Here is a 25,556-nt window from a genome sequence, read left to right as displayed (position 1 = left end):
ATCGGTCACTGTTTGATGAGCTAGTGCTAAACAAAGCTGGCCTTCCAATACCTGACAAAAGGAGTAAAAGAAAATATTTTAAAAATGCATTCTATTTTGGAATCTAGAGAATATTTGAACATCCCCATTGTACGACTTCTATGTACGTAATAAAAGCAAGGATTACAATACACACGATATTTCGTAGCCATAAATTTGAAATAATTCGAAGTAGTTTAGCCAACTGTTCGAGATGATTTATTAAATGAACATTCGCCTGTCCTCCAGCTTTAACACAACGCCTTCAACCCAACGAAATTTTTTTCTTTAATGTTTTCTCTTTTCGCGCTTGGCACGTTTTCATGCAATGTAACTTTTCTCATCCGATTTTAGACAATTTTATTGTTTGCTCGCAGAGATATTACATTCTTGTCTTTTTTATAAAATTTTTTATATTAAATGTCCTATATTGAGGTTTGTCAAACAAGCAAGCTGTTCATATTTTGTCCTTAGACGTGATGCAGTTGTAAATTTATGAATTCTGGTATAAATGAATTTTGTAGAATCTACAACATATATGCTTCCAATATTTTCTCGAAAAAGGTCAAAGGGAATAACCGAAATTGTCAACTTATCAATAAAACAAAAACTCGTGGGTTTAAAATTAAATAATTTTATTTGTATTTGAGTTACGTCTCGAATAAGCAAATAATAATGCTATTTACATAGTGTGCTTTGGGATTTCTGATCAAAATATACTTTTAAATTATTTATACACAGTATATACAGTCAATAATATTACAATATATTAAGTTAGGAATCGTAAATCATGGACGCCCGTCACGTGATCGTTTCGTTTCCAGCGGCACAATACCATAATAAAAAATAACCATTAATATTTGGTGGTTCGAATATTGATTGGTGTTTGACCAAAACGGAACGATCAAATGTTGGCTGGTCCAATCAAGATACTTAAGTCTATCAATATCGTTGTGGATACCGTTTATAAAATACTAATAACAAGTCCTTGTGTAGGAAATACATAAATCACAACCTTTCTGTATTACGCGGCAAACAAATGGCGTATTAAATAAAGTAAAACCCGTTTAAAGTGAATAATACATTACTAAATGGTCGACAAAACAAACGACTGTCACTGCTCTTCAAACTATGAAATATTATACATCAGATTTTTTTTAGAACACCTATTAATAATAAGCTCATGAAGCAGTATGTAAAGAACATTGATATATCAAGACCGAATTTATAAATTTCTCAGTTAAATTCGTTTCAAACTGTTTCAGTCCATTTTCATAAATTATAAATAACAACAATAATTAACTAGAAACGTATCCATCCGTCCGAATGGATATAATCTATTTAGAATACTCAAAGTTCACAAAAATATCACAATCACAGTCACCTCGTAGCCAAGGAAGGACCGTCCATCTCAGTTTTTAATTCGTCAAGAACGTACGCTGGAGTTGTCGATCACTGAAAAAGAAAAACCAAATTAAAATAATGACAATATAACCCATTAAACAAATGTTCCGCAGCAGTTCAAGATCGAAACAAATGTGTTATCGGGAACGAAATCGAACCTCTCCCACACTAAGAATGGAATTTGGAAACTTAATAACGAGTATCCTCTAAAATAGATAGTTTTATATTACACGACAGAGTGTACTCCGCATTCTATATAAATTAAACAGAAAACGGTCAAGATTACAACTTTTATTACTCATCGTTTATCATTCTATCAAATGACGTTGCTCTTTTAATCACACGCAATTAAGGCTCCTGGATTGTGAGTGTCGTGTTCGTGGTTAGACCTACCAACGCGAACAAAATAGCACTAATTTGTCAAATTTTCGAGAAAAAAAGTTAAATATTTCTCAGAAGAGACAAATGTAAAAACTAACTAGGCATTAGCAAAGAGCGTTTATTGTTTTCTGGTCTTTCTCATAAAGATGCGTTAATTTCAAGTCATTTACCTCAATATTTTACAACAATTATGTAAAAGGTCATAAACTTTAGTCACTAAATAACGATATAGTGGCAGATAATTCAAAAGTTAGGTTTTATGGACTTTTTGAAATTTTTTACAAAAATAGGTTAGACTTTCAAATAAATAAAACACCAATTCATCACTAAACTTTACCCTACCACGAGTGCTGTAAATGCTAAATGTGTGTCTTAATTCGAGACGAACTACAAAACTTTAATAATTATTGCATTAATTAAAATATGAATGCGAGACAGTCACCTAGTAATTAATCTTCTGAAAGTAATGTTCCAAAATTGCTTAAAGTATTACGAGAAAGGGAGAAAATTACCACAAACCGCCGCTAAAAATAATTCTCAGTTCAAGCCATTAAATCAGTAGGCGTAGTACCACTCCGTAATTATCTTGGAGTGGGTAATTACAATTGCGCCGCCATTAATAAAAACACCTTTGTCATAATTTACCTGTATTGTCTAGCAAATGATTAGACTAGCATGCAAGGGCAACAATTTATCACCAACACACAATGCTTGAATTACAACCAACAATCGACACCTGTTACCATTTGGAGAAACAAAATGAATTGCCTTTTTAATGCGTTTGTTCAAGCCCGCAATGTAATATTTAGCAACATTAATTACCGATTTCGCTATTCGAGTCGAGCGAAAACCACAACGCAAACAATGATCAAGGATGCAACAAGGTACAACAGAGAGCCAGAGGCGGTTCGTGAGTAAACATTCACGGGTTCACGATTTTTAATTTTTGGAGGGAAATCGGCAAATTCATTCATTCATTCAACTACCAAGCTGGAAAAATGACATAGAGGCAATTAATTTTAACAAGATTTTGACTCATTTGTTGAGCTTAATACAACATACAGTAAGCCTATTCTCACGTTCTAATAAACAACATCTCTATTTTTTACTTTCTTGTTTATGCGCACGAGCCGCCACTGGCCACAGTCATATTTTGCGGATGCAAACAAGAACCGGTAAATAATGGTGTGGAAGTTGGTGGAAATCGTCATTCGACACACGCACGCACTTTGCACGCAGCTGCGTTAATTGGTGCCTTTATTTTATGGCGATTCGTGATTCTGGAACGAATGAACATACTCCCTCTGACTTGTATTAACGTTCAACAATCCCATCGTTAAGCTAACAATGATCCTTCTTGGCTCTTTAATATGCGGAGCGCCGGGGTCCGAATTTATTAGAAATTTAATTACATTACATTCGGATATAATTAAACTTTCAACTAAGCGTATGGCAGTTGGCGTCTGAGGATTTTTATTAGGTAAGAATTCTACGTAATCTACTTAGAGATGAAGAGAACGCGGAGGTGTGGTAATTTTAATTTTCCGAGTTATTTGTTCGTGGATTTTACTGGTCGCTTGAACGTGGTGGGAAAAATATCTTTAAGAGTTCTAAATGGTGCAGCGTGGATTATAATCGTAATCGTATTCTTATTTGATTTAAAAGAAGAGTTGTTATTTATTTATTGCTTAAAATTTCTACGTTTCTTTTCTTTGACCTATCTCTGTGATGCTTTATGGATTTTTTAGTCACCGCAAAATATTGATTTATTAAAAAAAATGGTATAAGGTTATTAGATCGAATTTCCCTCGTCTCTTAAATACAATCAAACAAATCCAGCTTTTTCGAAAAATAATAAATTTTGTTTTTGCAAAATTTTAGTTATTTTATGATAACCCTTCAATGTAAAAAAATAAAAATAAAATACCAGTCACATTGGAAAAAAAGCACTCCGTAATGATGGGATTCGAATCTACAGCCATTTAATTTACTCTCTGGACCATAAAGCACTTGATGAACACGTGGAAAATATTGCACAAAAATTATTGTAGATAAAAATTATGGAATACACGAGTACAGGATTTCAGACATTAAGAATATTTCACACAATTTAGGTAACCTTAACACGCAACATAATGAGCGGACGTCATCAAATTGTTGGTAGGGATATTTACACGAATCTTAGTCACCATTTTACCGCCTACACGATCCTAGAATACACATGGGAGATTATATGTTTAATAAAAAACGACACAGACGACAGACAGACAGCCGACGGCACACGACAGACATACGGAAACCAATTTTTCATACCCTAGGGATCATGAAACGTCGAAAAACATTAAAGTAGCCAGTCGGCCGATGGACCCTATCACAATACTTCCTTCACTTACGTTCGAAAAGTAAAAATAAGATATCCCTAAGGTTCTATAATCTTGATATACAGGGTGTCCTAATGGTTAGGTGATGAATGTCGCGTATTTCATAACGTACTGAAAAAATCCTTTGGCGGAGTTTAAGAACTCAACATGTTTTAAAGTAAACAAAGTGTTCGATTTAAAGAACGTACAACAAAGACATATTTTTTTTAGTGAAACATCCTATATATTTTTTATTTTATATATAAAGTATTATTATGAACAAAAAATCAAATAGACGGTTGTTTCGATTAATAAGGAAAAATGATATTATTATTTAAAAATTCACAGCTCCATTATTTTTAAAGACGAGAGTTAAAAATTATGTACAATACTAAGGCACCCGTTTTTAAAAAATGTGTATTAAAATTGAACAAGTTTTACACTTATTTCAGGACGATTCAATTTGAAAACTGTCATTTTGTTAATTTAATTACCCTATATTGATTTCTACACATTTGTCAAAGCAAGATAACAAAAAAAAATGGTTGAAGGCTTTCGACAGAACTTCCCTCGCCGTTGAAGTATAGTCGGACAAATCCCGCTTCTTTGAAAAATTATAAAGTTTGATTTTGCAATTTTCATTTAGTGATAGATAACTTGTATAAAGTAAAAACCAGTGACGTAAATAACACCCCCACAGATACTGCACCACGGGATGCAAATTCCAACAAACTTCGAATGTTTGGGTTTGTAACTCGCGAAAAAATTCTACTATTAGCACGTTCAGATGCATGCATCAGTTGTTAAAAAAAATGAAATTGAACTTATTTTGTCTCCTCAATGATTAACGATTTACCGTGCTCACACTAACCTTAAAATGTTTGCAAGATTTTGGAGCATTCGGGTTTGCGATTTCAAAGTTAAACTGTAAAATGTTACTATACACTCTTGAATTTTTTTCCCAAAAATTTGGATGTCTAGGGTAAAGACTCAACACGGATTCATAAATTACATATCCAGGAGTATGTAATTCTATAAAATTTAAAAAACATTTATTATGCAAAATTGTAAAATGACGTTATCGTTTTTTGGGGTAGCGGCATAAACGAAAAAATTTTGATTAACGATAATCATACTTACGATAACTTTTAAACGTTTGCAAGATTTCAGAGCATTCGGTTTTGCAGTTTCAAAGTGAAATTTCAAAATGTTGTTATAGAGTTTTGATTTTTTTTTCATAGATTTGGATGTCTAGGGTAAAAACCCAACACGGATTCATAAACCACAGGTACAAGAGTAAGTAGTTTAATAAAATTTAAATAATATTTAGTGAAACAAATTTTACGATTAGCATTTTACCATCTACACGATATTCCTAATATACATATAAAATTTGACAACAATCGGTCCAGTAGTTTCGGAGAATATCTGTTTAATAAATATCCGGACAGAGGGCAGTTAGACAGACAGTGAGCCAGACAGACAGACAGAAAAGGGATCTATTTTTTCGCATTTCATCAAAAGGCCTTTAATTGACATCATTTTTTCACTACTTAGTGTTGGGTACATCAAATCAATCGGACTGTCATTACTCAAAATAATTTTCCAAGTATCATGATTATCTATAGTTTTATTCATTTTATATGATACAAAAATCTCAAAAGTTGTTCAAAATAATCTGACGACATGGGGTAATTTTTCGCCGTTTTTAAACTATCTAAATTGATATTTTGATTTTGTACGTCAACCTCACATTGACGTAAGGAATGTTTTAATGATTTTTCTCGAACTTAGACTGGACTTAATTGTATTATAGAGTTCGTAAGTCATTTTTAGAACACCATCTAGAGATTTTTATGTTTACAAAAAAACAACTTTCATTTATTCTTTTAATCGAAACAACCCTTATACGAGTACATATTTGAAAAAAAAAATGTTGCCCTAAATAATTTCTATCAGATTCTATAATTTTTTTTATTACTATACGGAAACTGCGGAATTTTTCGTCGCCAGATCGTTAGAACACCCTGTATGGAAGAATTGTGTATAAGTTATAAGGGTAACATAACCACTGAAAAAGAAATAATAGTAATATCATTAAATTCGTTCCGACCTTCTCAACAATAATCTGAAAAATATTTCTGATGTCTTGTTTTCTAATTACAATAGATTCGTGTTCACAACATTAGAACATTTGTTGAAGTCTTATTAATTAAAATGGAATTGAAGTTGTTTCCGGGACGTCGAAAAAACACCTCTATTTAAGATGAAACGGGTCGGTACAATCCAAAACCCTAATACTTTTCAGCGTTAACTGATTATTGTTTTTTATGAGTTGTAAATTTTATTTAATGACCAATTAAAAAGCACTGGCGGTAAATCACATAATAACGCTCCTCGCAACAATAATACAATCGGTAATAAAGCTGTGGATTTCAGCAACCACTCCCTAAAAATTATTAACCGGAATGAGTTGTGACTTTTCTACAATAATTATTACGAGATACAATCAAAATTTTTTCTTTGTCAAATTGGCAGCTTACCGGCTACTGTTTTTTCCTATTTTGGAGCTTTAGGGGAGTGCATTTGTTCACGCATCTCCAGCTGGTACCACCGTAAACCCTCATTATTATTGATTAACGAGGAAAAGTTCGTGAGAGAGATTTCCAGATATGCTAGTTTGAACGGATCACTCATTCAGACATAATTAAGTGTCATTCAGAATGCTAGCAATAAATTGATATTATTGTAGAATTTTTGTTTGTGAGGGCACAGTTTATGCGGTGATCGCCATTCAAAGATTTCGAGTTTCTGAACAATATGTTTCTTTTTGAATTCCTGGTTCTTGGAACACCTTGTGTTCACCTATTCTCGCTTCGACAATAGATTTGACGAACGCTCGGTTTCATGTGGTGTCACAAACAAACGAACAAAGAAAACGGCAAGTCGAAAAATAACTTTTAATAGGAACAATGGCTTTTCGTCCGACCATCGAAATTATGACGGCGTTAAAAGAGAGCAAATTGGTTCTCGAGTCAGATGCCTGGGAAACTTAATGGTCCACTTGAGTTTTAATTCCGAACCTTACTCTGGATTATTTCACTTTAAAGACACAGCGAGTCACTTTCACGCAAGGGCTGAATTTATAGGAATTTTTATCTAAATTGTAAATTATCACAACATAAATATTTACCCCCACGGTACGAGGAAATTACCCACATATTTCCCTTTGTACATAAAAGAGCTTATCTCTTTCATATTCAAATGACGTTCCTGTTTATTCTAATTCTATGTGGGACGGCATTTATGGCGGGGTTGCTCACTATCCACGAAAATAAATAGTGACTAATTTAAAGCCCTAGATAATACGGGGAATAGGACCTTGTTTAAAAAACGCTTACAACATACACCAACCCCGATGCACATGAGCAAAAAGATAATCTCATTAAAATAGCACAAAACACTTTCAAGGGTTTGTTTGGCTGATGGATAGTCGGCTAAATCTCCTCTAAGTGTCGGACCCTTCTTTGTCCTTGTCTTGCCCTATATCACCATCATTACCTCTCATCAGAGACGATTGTTTAAAATTTGTTGGGCTGGTGGTGGACTGGTCGCCATTGTTGCTTCGTGAACTGTTAATTACGTGCAGGATATGTAGAGCTAATAATGAATTAATAATGGCTGTGGGCTTTCACATGGGGAATGTCCATACGTCATTGTGACAGAGGCTTAAATTTACGAAAAGGTACAAGCGCGATTTAGTTGCACCCTTACTAAAATACTTCAAGCCAATTGTGAAGTTCGGTTATGAGAAGATATTGTTTAGAAACTGCAGCATTAACGCAAATTGGTTTAAGGTTTAAAATGTTCATCCAAATCTAATACATTCAGATACGTGTATTAATTAAGTAACAGTTTATAATAAAGTAAAAAAATAGGTACAATTAGAAAAAATCAATATCATAAAGTTCATATAACAACAAAAAAGGCTGTTCTATTTTGAAAAAGGACAGTACTGCTTTTAATACCTAATCTAACAAAAACAAAATCGATTTTTGTAGTGATTTTGTATAAATAACTTAATGTAATTTAAAAATACCAAATATCAGAAGCTAGTCCGACAGAATACTAATTCTGTAATTCAACAAACAATAAACTCTACTCATATTTGTCGAAATGTCTTAAGACTGTGTACTACGGCACCTACGAACAGTTATACACGTAACTAGCCCGCATTGCTTTTTTAATTATTGTTTCGTGTTGGTTTACATTGGGTCTCTAATTAAAAATCTGGGCGAGTGTTATGTCACCAGTTTTGTTTTTTTTACGTACGTCGTTTCCGAAATGAATGTTGAGAGCTGTCACCCACTTGTCGCATCGACTGTTGTAAATTCATAACCTTCAAATTGAGTTTGACATGGACTTGACAAACTGTCTACGATAGACCCCTATGAGAAAAACTATGCGACAAGTTTTCAAGGTAAAACCACTTACGGAGAAAGTTTCATAAATTATTGTGTTTACATAAACACAGAAGATAAATGTTCCGTCAGTGATATAATTTTGAAAGTAATAAAACTGTATTTTTCACTTTTTGACACAAAAGCACAACAGTATAAAAACTCGGTTTGGCTGGAATAATTTTGTTTTTTCTATAGCATCAAAGACCCTTGCAATGGAAATATACAGACGGTTAATTCCGAACAAAAAATTGGTCCAAATGTTACTTAGACAGAACTTCCTTCGCCCCTGAATTATATTCATACAAATACAGCTTCTTTGAAAAATAATTTTGAGAGTTTTATTAATTTTTTATGACAACCCATATACGCTAAAATATAAATAATTTTACAGTATGGTGCTCAAAGAACTGTACAACTTTGGTCCTTGACTTTTTCTTGTATCTCTAATAAGATATCGGGGAACGCGTGCTTAGTGACTCACCCTGTATATCCCGACGTAGAATTTTTCAAACATAGTTTATTAGTTTATTACGAACCTTGAACTCTTTAAACTTTAAATTAACATGAAAACTTTAATATTGTCGAAAGATAATACTTTTAACATGCTCATTAGAAAGCTAAATCTTAATTATCAAAGCCTAACTTGAACAGATCTTTAGATTCATATTTACAGACAATGAAAATCCTATGTTTAAAACCCAAATATACGAGTATCTACAAGAATCACGTCGATATGAATCGCATGTTTACATCAATGTAACGGGGGTGATGAAAAAGTTTTCAGATTGTTCAAAAAAAAAACATTTAATAAGACATTTATAAATTATAAATAAAAACAAAAACAAAACAAAAATCCATTAAAGCATAACCAACTAAACACTAGAGAAGTTCAAAATTCCGGCCTTGTGCATATAAGTAAGCTCGTAATGTTACCAAATTTTGACAATTTTTTGTAAAAGTTAGTCATCAGTACTTGCTAATATAAAATGGATTTGGATAATTGCATACCCTCTAAGAAAAGGGAGAGTGGGTGGGCGGGGCAGGGCTATTGCTGCTAAGATAAGACTGATTTTGGCAAATGAGATACTCTCTAACAAGAGAGAGGGTGGGTGGGCGGGGCTAGTAAGTACTAAAATAAGATCGATTGTGGCAAATGACTAAAAGTTTTAGCAAAAGAACCAATTTTAAAATCATAACTCCACCAAGACATGAGAAGAATTTTTTTACTGTTTTTCCCATTACATTATTGTATCCTTACATTTTCGAGAAAATGGGGTATCTCGTTCTTGATTTGATGAATAAAAAAAACTGTGATCGTAAGTTAACCGAACAGCGATCTTCGCCTTAGCAATTCAACATTTTTATATGATGTATATGGTAAAAAATCAACGCGAATTCATAAGACACAAGTATAGGAGTATTTATTTTATAAATTGTAAATGGCGTTTCCTAAAAACAATTTTGAGAGAACTTCATCAAATTGTTGGTGGGGGATGATTAGCCAATATTTGGTTACCACCTACCAGATATTCCTATTATATATACAAAATTTGTCAACAATTGGTCCTATAATTTCGGACTAAACACAGATGGAAACGGAAGGACTATTTCTTCCTACTCTAGAGAAGTAAAAAGGCCTATTGGTAAATTATTGAGTGATACACTGTTTTAACGATAATGAAAATTTTTGATACGTTAGTGATGTATAAACCTGCAAAGACTTCAAACTGCCATGTTAGAATTTTCATAGAAGTAACAGTTGTAAGTGTTAAACTAAAAATCATCAAACACTCAAAATCTCTACACAGATCTTTGAATTTTGAAAGTACGCAATATACTCTGATAGTTTGGGTAAAAGAGGTTGACAATTATCTATCATTTACAAAAACTTAGACGTGAAAATCGAAAATGTTGAAGGTTTTAACAATTCTCTTTACCTGAAAACGACTACGAATAATTATTTTAGGAGAAATATTATTTTTTAAGTTCAGTACTAATTATGCTTAAATATTAGGGAGTGATGGGAATTCATTTTTATTTTCACCCGTTATGAAAAAAAAAATGTTTGATTTCAGTAACTGGGACGACTTTTAAAGCGGTAATTGAATTAAAATAAACATATCAACTTGTGCTGAATAATATTTAGAACTCCAGCATTAAACCAGTGATACGATTGCGAAAGATGTGTGGGTTTTTCTTCTTTCAGTGCCGCTTGTGTCATTTCTAAATGGATTCTTCCCAGATGTTCGTCCCTAAATACTCAGGTAATAAATACTATTTGGCAGAAGTTGATACATCTATTACAATCCTGGGCCGGCTAAAAAGGCTATTGTAGTTTTGATGTTACTATTACATGAATTAACAGAAGTTTATCAGATGAGAAAAAATTAAAAAAGATATGAATCAAAGGAGATCTAAGATATAAGACGTGACCTAAATACGTTGACATTTGCAAGTAAACTCGAGACGATGTCGAGGATTACAAATATGCCCGAATCGGAGTCGAGATTAAAAAAACACGAACAGTAATTGCTGCTTATGTGCTTTTTACGTTTTTCTTAAATCTAAAAGCCGATTGGATATAGATAGTCAAATAATACTGTGAAATAAGATGAAATAAATTGAAATTGGAGACCTTTTAGTTTTAAAAGAAGCAGAAATGTGTAAGATACAAACATTCAACAAACTTAAATGACTAGAAAAAACTCTTTACAAAAAGAGGACTATGACAAGGTTCACTACTAAGGCTAACCCTTTTCTAAAAGTGCAGTTCAAAAAGTAGCCAGGACGACACTCTTGAGATGATCAAAATTCGAGAAAATATGAAAGTAGCCATTTGCCAGACGGACCCTGTCAAACACCAACACCACACAAGTCTAAGAAAAGTCATAAAAAAATTCTGTTCACCTACAAAAAAAAAAAAAAAAAATACAAATTTAGATGTTTTTTGTAATAATAAGATGAAGGAAATTATGGATAAATATATACGTGATATTTCCAACATTATTTTGAATAATATAAGTCAAATCAACTTCATATAACCAACACTAAGTAGTAGTGAATAAAATATCTATGTAAAAGAATAATTAAACTTTGAAAAAACTATCTTTGGTTTCAAGTATTTTTTAAATTATTTTTTCTTTGATCAATATCATCCTGTATATATCGACGTACAATTTTTCAGACCAAGTTTATTTATTCTTAAGACTTCTACTTTTATGTTATCTAAAGATAATGCATGTATGCACTTAGAATTACTTACGAGGCAAAAAAATAGATTCATAAGACTGGTCCAGTGATCATATTAAATAACAAATCATGCTATTAGAATCCAAAAGGTGTAAATTAATGTAACGGAGAAATAAGAGTACTCTTGTCTAATATAAATCTGTGGAAACTTGAAAGTATAGTGCATCAACGAGAATTGTGGTTTTCCGATTGTGACTCCTCCACCAATCTTCTCAACAAATGATTCAGCTTATTAAATGCAAATTTACGACAAAACCTCAAACTTATTTAAATAGCGGCTCTTTGTTGTATTTGGCTGGCAAGGTATTACATTAAAATGTTCATTGTTCACGGACAAAGGGCTTAGGAAAGTCAAAATCATAAAACCCCAATTTTAGTTGGATCACTATACATACTTTCAGTTTTTTTACGTCTTTGTTATACCGATGGTTTTAGCTAAGTTTTTGTCCAAGGGTCAAAAAGATATTCTTTCAAAATCAGCGAAACAAAAAAAATCTTACTAACACTGATACAGAAAATATATTTAGTCTAAAATCCAATATTTGTAAAAAACAAATAGTGCTTTTATTTTGAAGTAAATTCCTTCTCATAAGATGGTGTTGATTAGTTCAAAGCTTGATAATTAACTGTAGACGAACTTTCCAGTGCTGATTTATTGGTTTAATTTCAGCCTTCAGCATCCCTTATTGAGTTACAATGTTAGCTACAGTATTACTTTTAATCCTGGCGGCTAGTGGTAAAAATAGATCTTTAATTGCATTTGTGGTGTATTACAGTGTCATGTTTTTTTGACGTTTGAAGAAAAAACTTTCAACTCCCACTGTTTTGTCTGGATGATGCCACCAACTTGTTTTAATCACTTTTAAACGGTAGTTGACATTATTGTATTAAATATTCTAGCTTGAAGGGATGAAGCTGCTTTCGTAATCAGTCTTTGAGAATAATTAATTCGTTTGTAAGGTATTCCTGGCGAATATTAGAACTTTGTAGCAGTAAATAGTAAAATTATGAAGACTGGCAAACATGTCACTGTTAGAACAGAAAAGCTTATTTATGACGGTTAAAAGCGAGTTGTAATGGGCATCGGAGGAAACAGATGTTCACACCTTTTATACCTGCAAAAATGCAGAAATTTCTATCATTTTACTTCTACGGTCATTGTCACGTGTTTGAAGCCGTCATAAATATACTTATATGTTCTAATCGTATTTAAAGTCAGAAAAATGCAATTAGTGAAAAAATCAAGTTGGTCCTAGTGCATTTGGGTCATTTTCAAGACGAGAATGACGCACCTCTCCGCCTTTTTTTGCCAGGGTGTAAATCGATGATCCGACTTTTTGCGGGGAGAAATCGAGCGAAAGTGTCAGGATGATGCATTCCAAGGGTATAGATTGGTCAATGGCTCATGAGTGTTTATGGCCCGTATGACCGTGGAAAGTGCACCCCAATCAAGAAAAACAGCCGAGTGCCGAGCCAATTAACCTTATTGAGACATATCCGTCAAAGTCGACAAGTTATCCAAACAGCAAGTTTAATTAGTGTGAGGGTATCTTTATAATGAGACCCCGGCATAGTTTACGATTTTCCAATAATTAATAGCCACCCTCGTTATGGTTTATCGCTCTCTTTCTGGAACTGTAAATAACTCAGGATAAAGCCGAAGACATAAATAACTTTAACGACCTTTGGCCGATTTTAAAAATTTCAGACCGCTGGCGTTTTGTTAAAAACTAATTTATTTTCGTTTAGCTTTAATAAACGTCACCAAGGGTCGATTTCGTTATCTTTTTGTAGTTTAAAGGGCGATTTTCTCAGGCAATTTTGAAGCGATACAGATGGTTAGACAAATGTTGACTTCACCCTTGAAATATGATACACTCGACGGTATAATGTATGCATCCCCTCTGTACAGATATGCACAAAATTCCCAAGGAAGTCGACGGAACTTTGTCGTGTCGATGTGACCTTATCGACACAAAAAGTTGAAGTGTTTGCCCTGCACATTACACATTTTGTGCTGATCCCCACCTTGTGCTGCAATTTCCGATCCGTAGGAAAAAATACCAAATATACTCATTTTTTTTATAACTACACTCACTGTATAGTCTACTTTTTGGTTCCACTCAAGATATAAATAACTGTTATTTATGAGCTAAGGAAATAATTGCAGTTTCGAAGTATTTGAAAGAAAGTTTCAGTAATTTCTAGAGTTCCTCAAGACACCGTTCAGGGGCCTACACTTTTGTTATTTACATTAAGGGCGTGGTGAAGAATGTCAGTTGAAACATATTAATCTATGATCATTTCAAAATCTTATATCTTAAAATGGAGACCAAACTAACATCAATTTATTCTACAACTGGAGTTTATGGACCGACGTTTCTAATGATAGATATAATTACGTCGTGCTCATTTAACCAGCACATAAAATGAAAAAATAATGCAAATAGTCCTTTCGAAATATCTCCCATAAATTTCGTACCAACGAACTGAATGCAAGTCTGCTAGATCCGGATGATACATAATAATGGCGACGGAGGGTGGTTCTAGTCATAACGCCGTTTGAATTTTCCAAACAATACGTTTGACCACAGTTATAAAGGGTGAGCCCAGTAAATGCAGGGCTCAGCGATACGTATCATTGACTCACACAATGCAAACCCGCGATTTCGTAACGATAACGTGTCCTGTGTTTCCTCCTTCAACACATTTACGACATATGGGACATTATTCAAACCGGCTGAACCCAACAATTACAGGCATGCACGAGTTATCTCCAATTTTATATGTAATTTGATTATTGTATTCATAAATTCATAATGACGATTATTCATGGTTTCCGACATCCAGTCGAGCAGATTGAACAGGACATAAACCTGTCGAATTACGCAGTGATAAAGCGCACTTTTATTTATTTAACGTTTGTGGAAATTTTCATTAATTCGGTGTTTGTTTATGAAAACTATCCTAGACCCGATAAATTATTCGATTGTGTTTTTAGGATAATACTCGCTGGAATGGAAACGTGTTTGTTGCCACGTGTGGGGTTGAAATCGATAAACCGGAAGTGTCCTGTCATTTTCCAAACGCGTAGCAAAAATCGTGTGAACTCTTCAAAGAGGATGTCCAATCAAGTGAAAGCGTGTCTGTTCAGAGACGTTGATCCAAAAATATATTTTATTATTGAAGTACGCTTATCGATTACACAAGCTTTAGTCGAGACAAATTGGAACTAATAACTATAAGGTTTAAGTTGGGTTATCGCTCCAATCACATACATTATGTTTCAGTAATTGAAGAAAGTTGGGGTTTCAAAGTGGTATTCTATTATTGTTAGAAATATTACTTTCTTGAGTAAATTATCCAGTAATCAACTTGTACAAAACGTTTCTACGAACTAAAGCCGATGTAACTTGGTATACCTAATAATGGAAAATAATGTGCCATCTATTAAAGTTCTTTAACATTTATAAGACAATAGTATCAACGAACTTGGGTCACCTTTAAGTGTAATTAGTTTGTCGTTTGAGTCTGCACAAATTCCACAAACTGCTTAAAACTTTATGATGCACAATGAGAAGCAGCTACTTGTAGCATAAAGTTCAAACCATAATTCTGTGTGTTTCCGCCAAAACTTTTTTGAGCAAAAGATACATCCGAATAAATGCTGATTGCTTTAATTTTGCAGATATTATCGAGCATTTTTGTCGCACAAAACAATTTTGGAAAAGGCATGATACTCCTAATGAAATGACAAAGATGAAAACCAATGGAACTATATCAAAAAACTTAAAAAAAAATCCCAGAGCGAGTAAATTACTCAGAACAATGGAGCAAAAATAAAGAGAACGAAAACTCAAGGAAAATTAACTACAGCAGAGTAAAGAGTAAAAAGACGTCTGCACATTTATACTGAGAACGTAGAACAAAGAATGAGGAAAATTATGAACGAGATGTGGAAGAGTAAACAATACCGAACCAGTGGAAATTAGTCTTACATGTTTCATATAAAAATGTGATAAGAATAAAATTTAAACTGCCATTACGTGAGACATACAAGATCTATAGATGATATTAGAAGAGAGATTGAAAGGTATATTTCAACAAATGAGCTCGTGGATTTCAAAAAAAGTAGATGAAGTGCGATTAGACATTTAGTATGTTCACGATCACATTAAAACGTATGCAAAATTTCAAGGCAATTGGTTTTACAGTTTTTAAAATATGTAATTAACAAAATTTTGTATTCGGTTTTATTTTTTTTTTACCAAAAACGCACATGCTCAAGCTTAAAACAGGACTGAATTATATGAATTAGATTTACAGAAGATTTATTGGACAAAATTTTGAAATTATATTACAATTCGTTACTTTTTTTTTATCAAAGTGTTGGTGGAGATAATTAGCTTTACAAGCTACACAATATTAAAAAAAAAATTATATGTAGCCTAAAATTTCACAACAATCTGTTGAATAATTTCAGAGATGAAGTTGTCTACAAACGTCACACGGAAATGGAGAACCTATTTTTTCATATTCTAGGAGTCATAAAAATAAAAAATATATTTTTTTTAATTTTTGATGTTGCGCAGTCACTGATACTGATTTTTAATAAAAAATCGGGGTTCAAAACGTCTAAAAATATGAAAATGATAGAGCTGTTGACTAAAATAAAATGAAGTGAAAATTGAGTGAATCAGAATTGGTTAGAGTGATAAATAAAGTTAATATACAGGGTGGTGAGTCACTAAGCGCGCCCCTCTTCATATTTCATTAATTTTTAGAAATTAAAAAAAAACCTAAGATTGAAGTTGTACAGTTTTTGAGGACCACATACTAAAATTGTTTTCAACAATGCAGAGTGATCTTTTTTTGAACACCTTTGTCTTTTCAAATGGGACACCTATATATTTTTACGTAAGTACAATATCCTGATTGGCCTCTTCTCAGGTTTTATTACCGTAGTTTAGTTTCCACAATCAGATGCAACGTTGCCATGTGTTTCCAATTTTCTTGAAATTTTCTAGCAACGGAAGGGTTATTTAAAAATTGACATTAAAATTTGAGCTACAATATTTTGTGATGAGATAAAAAAAAATACGTGCTTTATTATGCGAACAATAAAACTGGGTGTCTCTAAAAAAAAAATAATTTAATAACAATCTTCAGATATCAATATTTCAGTTTTTGTTCATTTTTTCTTGAGTATTTTCAACACTTAAAGTTTAATAGTTGTGAAAACAAAAAATTGGGGGGTGTTCGATTTGAAAAAATTGAAATATCGACATTGGAAGTTGTAAAGTCTAATTTTTGTTATAAACACTCTGTATATTATAGTTTTATTTGTGAACCATTGCATTGCAAAATATCCAAAAAAAAAAACGTTACAACGTCGCAACGGATATAAAAGGTTAGCAAAGGCTAATAAGAATATGTTAACATATACAAAGTGATTCAAAAATAGCCCGCTACCGCAACGTGGATTCAACTTCGAGAAAAATTATTAAAAATTCTTTACGTCAGTTTTATAAAAAAAAATATCGATTTAGACAGACAGATCAAAAAAGGTGAAAAATTAGCAACTTTTGTCAAATTTAAGTTTTTTATAATATTATCAAATTAAGAAAACTGTGGATAGAAATGATTCTTCCAAAATTATTTTGAACAATGAAAGTCCGATCGATTTCATCTACGCCATACTACGTGCTCAATTAAAATATGGTCACATTTCTACCAAAAAAATTAAACTTTGATGGCCTGTTTTCGACATTTGCGTCAAAAGATTTTTAAAATTATTTTTGTTTTCTAATTAAAAATCCTTCACAATATGCCATAGAGTTAGTATGCTATTTTTTAATCACCCTGTATAGTAAAAGAAACCAAGTTGTGCGCTGTGCCTCGAAAACAAAACCCTCTACATAGTAGAAAATAATTCTAATATAGACTACTCAAACTGCCATATTTTTTTTCTATTTTTAATAATAATAAAATAATGTGGACAGCGCGCTTAGTGACGTACCCTGAATATATGTAATATGTATATTGACAACAGCGAACAGTAAAAAAGTTTTAGAAGACAAGGCAAAATAAGGCTGAGGAAAATGAATAACAAAAAATACAAGAACTTAAGGATTGTAAATACCAATACGATCGAAAAAACTCTTCTCATAGGCCGTGCAATTTATTTTTAAAATAATGATGTTGATACTGCACTTATTTGACCCTTTAGTTGACAGTTATTTGACCGTGACTGTCAAACTGAACAAGGACCGCGTTAGTTTTGCCAACATCATTATTTTGGAAGTAAATTGCACGACCTCGTAAAAGAATTCCTATTCCATCACATGGTGTTTATGGTATGCTTTCCCCGAAATTAAGGGTGAAGGCATACAAGAAATAAAAGCAACAAGATGTATGCGAGTTGTAAGGAAACAAGGTTTTAAAATATTTTTGAAAGAGTATAATAATTTATGTAAATGAAACATAGAAAGTGATGGAACAATTGAAAAAAGACAAAAATAAAACGCTATAAAAAATCAACGTAGAGAGCTCAAAGTAATACATACATGATAGTACCATATGATCGAAAAAAATCTCTAGTGAGCTATGGAATTATTATTTTTTATTAAAAACTGTGTTGACAAAATTTGGACAGCTGTCACAGATGTTCGTTTTTAAGGTTATGGGAAATTATTCTTATAATTCTTCTATTATATTCCCTTTCAAGCATTTTTTCATTACACTGACTGACAACACACCAGTACTAACAAGAAGTTTTTTTCGATCATATGGTATTTTAAGCCAAAAGGGAAAATAACTACGATTTTAACTACTGATCGAACTTACACTGGACACACAGTGAATTTTAATTTGATAAATTTCAAGATTTAAACATGATATTTGTTTTTAATTAAACGACGCCTCCATGTTCACTGTAAATTTTATAAATGTTTCAAAATCTCAGGATTACAGAAATCTAAGGTATTCCTAACTTTAATTGGTTAACTTGTCTTACTCTACATTCCTTTAGCAGAGAAGAGGATATCAAGAAGCATTGAAACGTTTGCCCTAAGTAGCATGTACCATTCGCTCTTTGTACTACTACCCGGAAATTTATAGTCACAATTAAACAAAAAATGTAAAGATAAAATCGTGAAAATAAATTTTGGGTGGTATAGACAAATCCACTCTATTAGAGTTTATATTTAAACAAACGATTTTCTACCGCAGTAGGGTCTGTTGTGGCTGCATTTTCATACTTTCTTGTTGACAATGAACAGAAGTGCTAACAAACATTATCCTGCCAGACTCGGTTTTTGTTTTATATTTGTTTAGCTTGCGTAAGGCCTGTTTAAAATAGGTATCTTGACGAAAGAATTATTGTCATGCGGCTGTTTGTTGCACATTTTGCTAATGAGTATGCTCCAATCACACAACAATTGCAATTTATTTTAGTTTGATAGTCAGATTTTGCAGAATACTACATTACGCAGCGGCGAATTGAAACTGTCATTTAAAATAAAAAAAAAATAGATAAAACTACATGCCAGTTTATTTTTGTATAGAACTCGCGTGTGTGTTGTGTATAGCCACACGAGATAGTTAGTTATATACAAATGCTTTATGTCACTAATATCTATGACACGTGAATTTTAACGTGATACGGTAATAATGGCGTTGGTGTAAGCGACGTACCCTTTGTGTTTAAAATCCAGCGACAAAATCTCAAACTCTCGAATATGAACTGTTTTGAATCGTTGCCAGGATCATTGCATACGAATTTTATACCAAGCGGAACATTTGTATTTTTATGATTCGCTTTATTTATTTAAATGTATTCTTACGACAAACTCTGCTGCCATTAAATTTATTATTCAGTAAAAACAATGCTGTAACAGTCGCTTCACATGAATGTACAAAAATTTTGTTTTGCTGTATTTAGATTAATGTTGTTGCGTTTTTGATAAAACAACATAGAGGTAGTAACTGTGGCAAAAACTAAAACCAGAGTAAGATTTACTAGAGAGCATCACGTTGTACACAGTGGAATAAATAAAAGAATAGGTTGTTGAGATTATGCAAAAATATATTACAAACCGGACTATCGTGTCAGGAAGGTTTTTGCGGTTTGCCGACAGATTATAGAATAAAAGCAGGGAATTAATGTGAATTTGAATGACGAAGAAGTCGATAAAATTATATCGTAAAATGAGATCAACGAGAGTTGCTGGAAAATCCACACACTGAAAAGAGAACAGAACCATCATTAATTGCGGCAGCTTTGAGAGCTAAAATCCTGCGTTAAAAATTGAAGTGAAAGAGCAACGTTTACGTTATTTAAACTTTTACTCTTCCAATTTACGTATAGTGCATCAGCGAGAATAGTGGTTTTACGATTTTGATCCTTCCACTACCCTCGTCAACGAATAATGCAGCTTAGTAGGTGCAAATTTATGACACCATCCCAAACTAGATAGTGGCTCTTGTTATGTTTGGATGGCACGCTTCTCCTAAACAGGATCTGCTTATCTTTCGCGGCATTAGTTAAAGATGCTCTTTGTTCACAAACGAAGAGCTTGGAAGGATCAAAATCAGAAAACCACTATTGTCGTTGGAAGACTATACGTATGTGGCTGCATTGCTATAGTTTACTTATTAATATGTCTGATCTGGTTTCGTCCTATCTTAAATACATGGGGAACATTATTGTGATTTCAAGAATTGGATTTTAAAAATATGAAGTGTATCACTTTAATAATAATATTTCGAGTTAACAAACCTGAGTCCATGGAGCCTCCTAATTTATATTCATGTCTAGTTACAGTTTTTGATAAAAAAAATAACTTGTCCAATTTTTAGACCATTTTAAACGGACACTTTCATGCATTTACTCAGCAAATTTGTAGATAACGTGATCCAATTTTGGGAGAGAAAAACAGATCAAAATTTATTAACCTCTTGCTGTCCAAACAAGAATTGTAAGTAAACTGAATTTCGCAGAATATATTTGTCAAATAGAATCAATTACAACACTTTCCTACAATATACTCGGAAAATATATATACAGGGTGGTCCAAATAAAACGAAACAGACGGGACCGTAAGCGTTGTACTTGATTATATTAAAAATGCTCGAATAGGTCGATTTTTTTTTTACAACGTTGCTATTGTCGTTGTTTGTATGGAGGTCCTTTACGTTGACATTCTTAACGAGTAGGTAAAAAGAGGTGATGTTTTAATGATTTTTCATAATGTATTTTCTCAGAAACCAATCCACCGACTTTAAAAATTCAAACACTGTTAGAAAGAGAATTAATATGGGTTCCTCATAAGATGCCTTTTGACCCATAGTGCCATTTATGATTTTTGACTTGATTGCCGCCCCTCGTTCGTGGGTGAAGGTAAAAGAACGAAAATAGTACCATTAGACGTCCCCCTTGAATCAAAAATCGAACCGTTCGAGTAATTTACAATATTTGTTTTTTTATTAAAATTCATACTTATGTTGTTTTAGTGTGTGGAAAATTTATACTTTCTTCTTCTCGTGAGTAAGCTACGGAATTATTGTAACAGCGTCTGCCTAAAAAAACTTAAGACTTTTTTAGTTTTTTTAAACTTTCCGGTGCAACCAGGTGTAATTTTACAATATACAATGTACTCCAATTTATTGCGAAATAATGTCAAGTATGTGGAAAAGAACTAAAAGTTAATGAAGAAGGAAATTAAAGTTAAAAAAGAGCATAAAAAACAATTAAATAACTGGGAATATATTTCATTATTTGAACATTGAATTTGTTCAGCTTTTTAATTCACTCTAGTGTATGTACATTATCCCATAAAGTTATCGTTTCAAATTTAAAACTTTCAAAGCAGGGAATTTTAGTCTTTGTCCACTTTGTTCTATATGTTATACCTAAGTTTTGATGGGAATATGGAAACACGCAAAGAGGAGGAGGCGCAGGCGCCTAATACCTCTCGCTGCTGGATAGCGACAATACTTTTGCGTATGTACATACAGTATAGTAGAAACGATATACTTCTGTCTTCGTCCAACACAGGTACGGAAGTGTAACTTTTCCCCTCTAAATTGTCAAGAAATGCGGACAGTCTTTACCTGCGTGCAATGTATCAGACGAAGACAGAAACAAACTGGATGTCGCAGTTTTACATCTTGCCAAAAGAGAATTTTATTGTAGGGATGCCGTATTGAAATTCCGGTTTCAATAATGAAAATGTTGAATCAAATTGCTCATAATCATTTCTGTTATGGCAATAGATTAATGCTTGTTATTATTTCTATGAAATATGTTTTAATTTTTCAACTCATTTAGATTTGTGTTCAATAATAAACCTAACAATTTTTGGTTAAAAGATTTAACTCATTAGACAAAAATGCTATGATTATTCAGTGTGCAAATGAGATATTTATGTCATCAAATGGAAAAAAAAACATCCATGATGTTTCTTCTACGGTATTTCTTCGCAATTTTTTTATTTCTGTTAATTTTGAATAAACACAAAGCCACTTTAAACTACAATACAATATTGAAACAAATTTAAATAGTTCATTAATTCTAGTTTTAGGTTTAATATTAAGGAAGAAAGTCAAAGACTAGAGTTATATGGTTTTTTAAATAGCATACACTAAAATTATTTTTATCTAATGCATAGTGTAACCATATAAGGGAATTGAGAGAAAAAAAATGCTCCCACCCCTCACTCACCTATATATAACAAATAAACCGAACTTAATTATAAACAACCAACGAAAATCCGAAAATGTTATATCAAAAGTAATAATTAACAGAAATGAAAAAAAAAATGAGAAAATTATGTACTGCCTAGCAATTCAACATACGTGTAATAGGGACAGCGCCTTTCGAAGCTTTCGAGTGGACTTTCTTAAAGTGCTAAAATTGGCGCGCAAACGCCTTGCCCCTTGGTGTTTTTTTACTCATTTCTCAGAAAATGAAAATAAAATAAAAATAAATGCACGAATTATGGCCAATCTGGCCTTAAAATTTAACACCCCCAATTATGAAATTTGATACACAACATTTTTTGTGCCGATTTTTATATAAATAAAACTGTTATTGTTTATATTATTTTTGGCGCCATATAATTATGGAAATTGAAGTAAATAAATAACCCTCCATAGTTGGAAGATGATACAACGCGCGTCGACCGAAAAACGGGAATTCGAATTTAGCTTGGTACTGAACATTTTTATAAATTAGCCATTACAGTACCTCTGCAGAAGTAAAAAATTGTGTCAAAACTTGATTCAATTCTGTGTTACTATTTGTGGTAGCGCCATAATTCGATTTCTCAAACTTCTCTACGTTGTAAGGACTTTCCACGTCTTCGTCCCTACGTGCAAAAGGTATAATGTAAAATTCTGGGTCGAGAATTTCCCACCCCACGAACTGGATACATGTTAATACGTAATTTAAAAATTTCCAGGCTAATGGTATTTTGAATGGAGATAGAGCTTCACCTAAGCCAAACATTATTATCATAATTTATTATGACACATTAGCCATAATAAGTATTTGCATACTTCGATAGCTTTCCCACAGTATCGATTCCAGTCTGTCTCTATGAAGTTTACAATGTCTTCGCAAGCAGAATACTTATTAGAAGGGCCAGATTGTGTCGGCATCGAATCTAAACTATATAAACGAGGATAAAGAGGGGGCCCTGAAAAGAGCTGATATAAATAACACTAACCGTACCCTTTTTAATTAATTATACTTGAAAGCATAAAAACCATACCCGGACGTACATAAAACCACTTAAGCCCCGGATTGTTTCAAAAAAGATTGGAAAAAGAAACACTCGACACGGTTAGCGATACGGCAATTAACAACGAGGGCTGCTTTTGAAAGAAAACGGAGGGCAAGGTGTGCAGAATACGGAGTCTGTGTGCGATATATAGACCATTGTAAGCAGATCCAGCGCCATTGTTCTGGGAACAGGGCCAAAACACTAGATGTGCGATAACAGACGATTTATAACGTATTTTAAATAATTTAGAACGTGGCAACCGCGTTGCCGTAATGTTAATTGCTACCGACGTCTCAGATCTTCCGATGATAGTTCCTGCGTTTTGAGTCTGAAAGGGGCGGCACCCGACTGACAATTTGAATTAGTATTAGAGGCCCATTTAACAGGTTGTTCAGAATGAAATAGTGGATCCGGAGATGAATTTTAAGTGGGCCGTTTTTGTGTTTCGCCACTTTAACGGTCATCAAGAATGTTAACGAGGAAATCGGCCGTCCATCGCTTTTCCTTGTAGTACCCACAGATTAAATTAATAATAAGGTCTGAATTGCGCCGTCACGCTGACTGGGCAGGTGCTTGCCGAAATGGTCGCGTGAATTGTTTCGGGAGAGTTTTTAATTAAAATCTGAGCAACCGAGAGGAATATTTTTGTGGTAAACTGATATTTTTCAATTAGGGTGACAGCCGTTGAAAATTTCGTCTTGGGTGACACAAAAAACAAACAGTCTGTGGGTAATAAGTTTTTTCCGACGACCGGGTTGCTGCTTTAAAATAACTAAACAGGTCTAACAAGAAGCGGATGTTCTGCATTAGGCTGATAATTTCCACCTCGAAAAACTTTAATAATAACTTTTAACGGGGGGCTTCATAACCATTTCTCACGTCCTGCGTTACTAATTTTTTACGATGTGTAATTATTTTATTCATGCTTTAACTGGCACTAAATACATCAAAATTGTTGGTGTTACGGTAGCGTTTATCAAAAGATTATTTACAGAACAAAAAAAATCAAAGTCTTTGTTGTGTGGCTTCTACCGTTGCGCCAATGACACCATTATCGTCGGATTACGCAACCAACCATACAAGTTGCATTTATTACGCTTCAAGAGTATTAGTGGCTTTACGATCATAGTCAAGGATTAAGTTGAAAGGGTTTGCCTAATATTCCTGAAATTCTAGAAACACAGTAATGTTATGATGCATCGTACATACTAAAATTAATATATTTGTCTCCACTAAAGAGTCAATGACGTCATTACAAATTGTGCACCTAAAATGCTCTTATAACTGTGATTTAATAATTCATATTTTTATTTCAAAATGTATTACTTTTTTTATTTTTTCATTTATCCCTCCAAAAAACTGAGGAGTATCTTTGTTTGGACAACTTAATTTTGAATTATCCAAGCTTCCTTTACGTTTCGAGACAACACGTTCCCTTCGTCTATCGGACAATGGCTTAACGTTAAATTAACAAATTGCTTTTCCGTGTTAGATAAAAGTTTAGAATTTTAAGTTTGTAACTGTCCAAAATAGAATTGTCTAAAAAAATCGACCTAATAAAATATAATTCCAACATAACCAATACCTAAGTATACAACATGGATGAAAAGAATCGAAAAAACTGATGAAGTTATATCTGAAAATTGTTAAAAAAATAAAAGTGTCTTCCAATTTCGCTGTAATTTTGTATACACATTAAAATTAATATATTTGCTACCAGAAAAAAATTAATGACGCTATCTTCACCAAAAAATTAACACACCATTCGTATTTAACCTTTTTCTTTATACTCGTTTCAGTTACATTTATTTGAAAAATTTATATAATGTTTGAATATGGTACATTTTTTTTTCCTTTCATCAATTTTGTTTCTATGTACCTAAGCCATTACAAAT

At 32.8% G+C, this 25,556-nt stretch overlaps 1 protein-coding gene across 1 annotated transcript in view; it reads right to left on the bottom strand.

Moving 5' to 3' along the window:
• Positions 1-629: 629 nt before the first annotated feature.
• Positions 630-25,556, bottom strand: part of LOC135129261 (toll-like receptor 6) — a 62,536-nt gene continuing 37,609 nt past the window's right edge. Inside the window, exon 2 of the mRNA XM_064056421.1 lies at positions 630-1,473. The gene's annotated coding sequence lies outside the window, so the exon portion shown is untranslated. The remainder of the gene's footprint in view (positions 1,474-25,556) is intronic.

This window comes from Zophobas morio, unplaced genomic scaffold (genome assembly GCF_036711695.1).
Source record: "Zophobas morio isolate AGI-343-1 ecotype UQ-CSIRO unplaced genomic scaffold, CSIRO_AGI_Zmor_V1 ptg000014l, whole genome shotgun sequence".
Taxonomy (NCBI): domain Eukaryota; kingdom Metazoa; phylum Arthropoda; class Insecta; order Coleoptera; family Tenebrionidae; genus Zophobas; species Zophobas morio.
The sequence above is the reverse complement of the archived record's forward strand: the minus strand, read 5'-3'. Positions and strand labels throughout refer to the sequence as shown.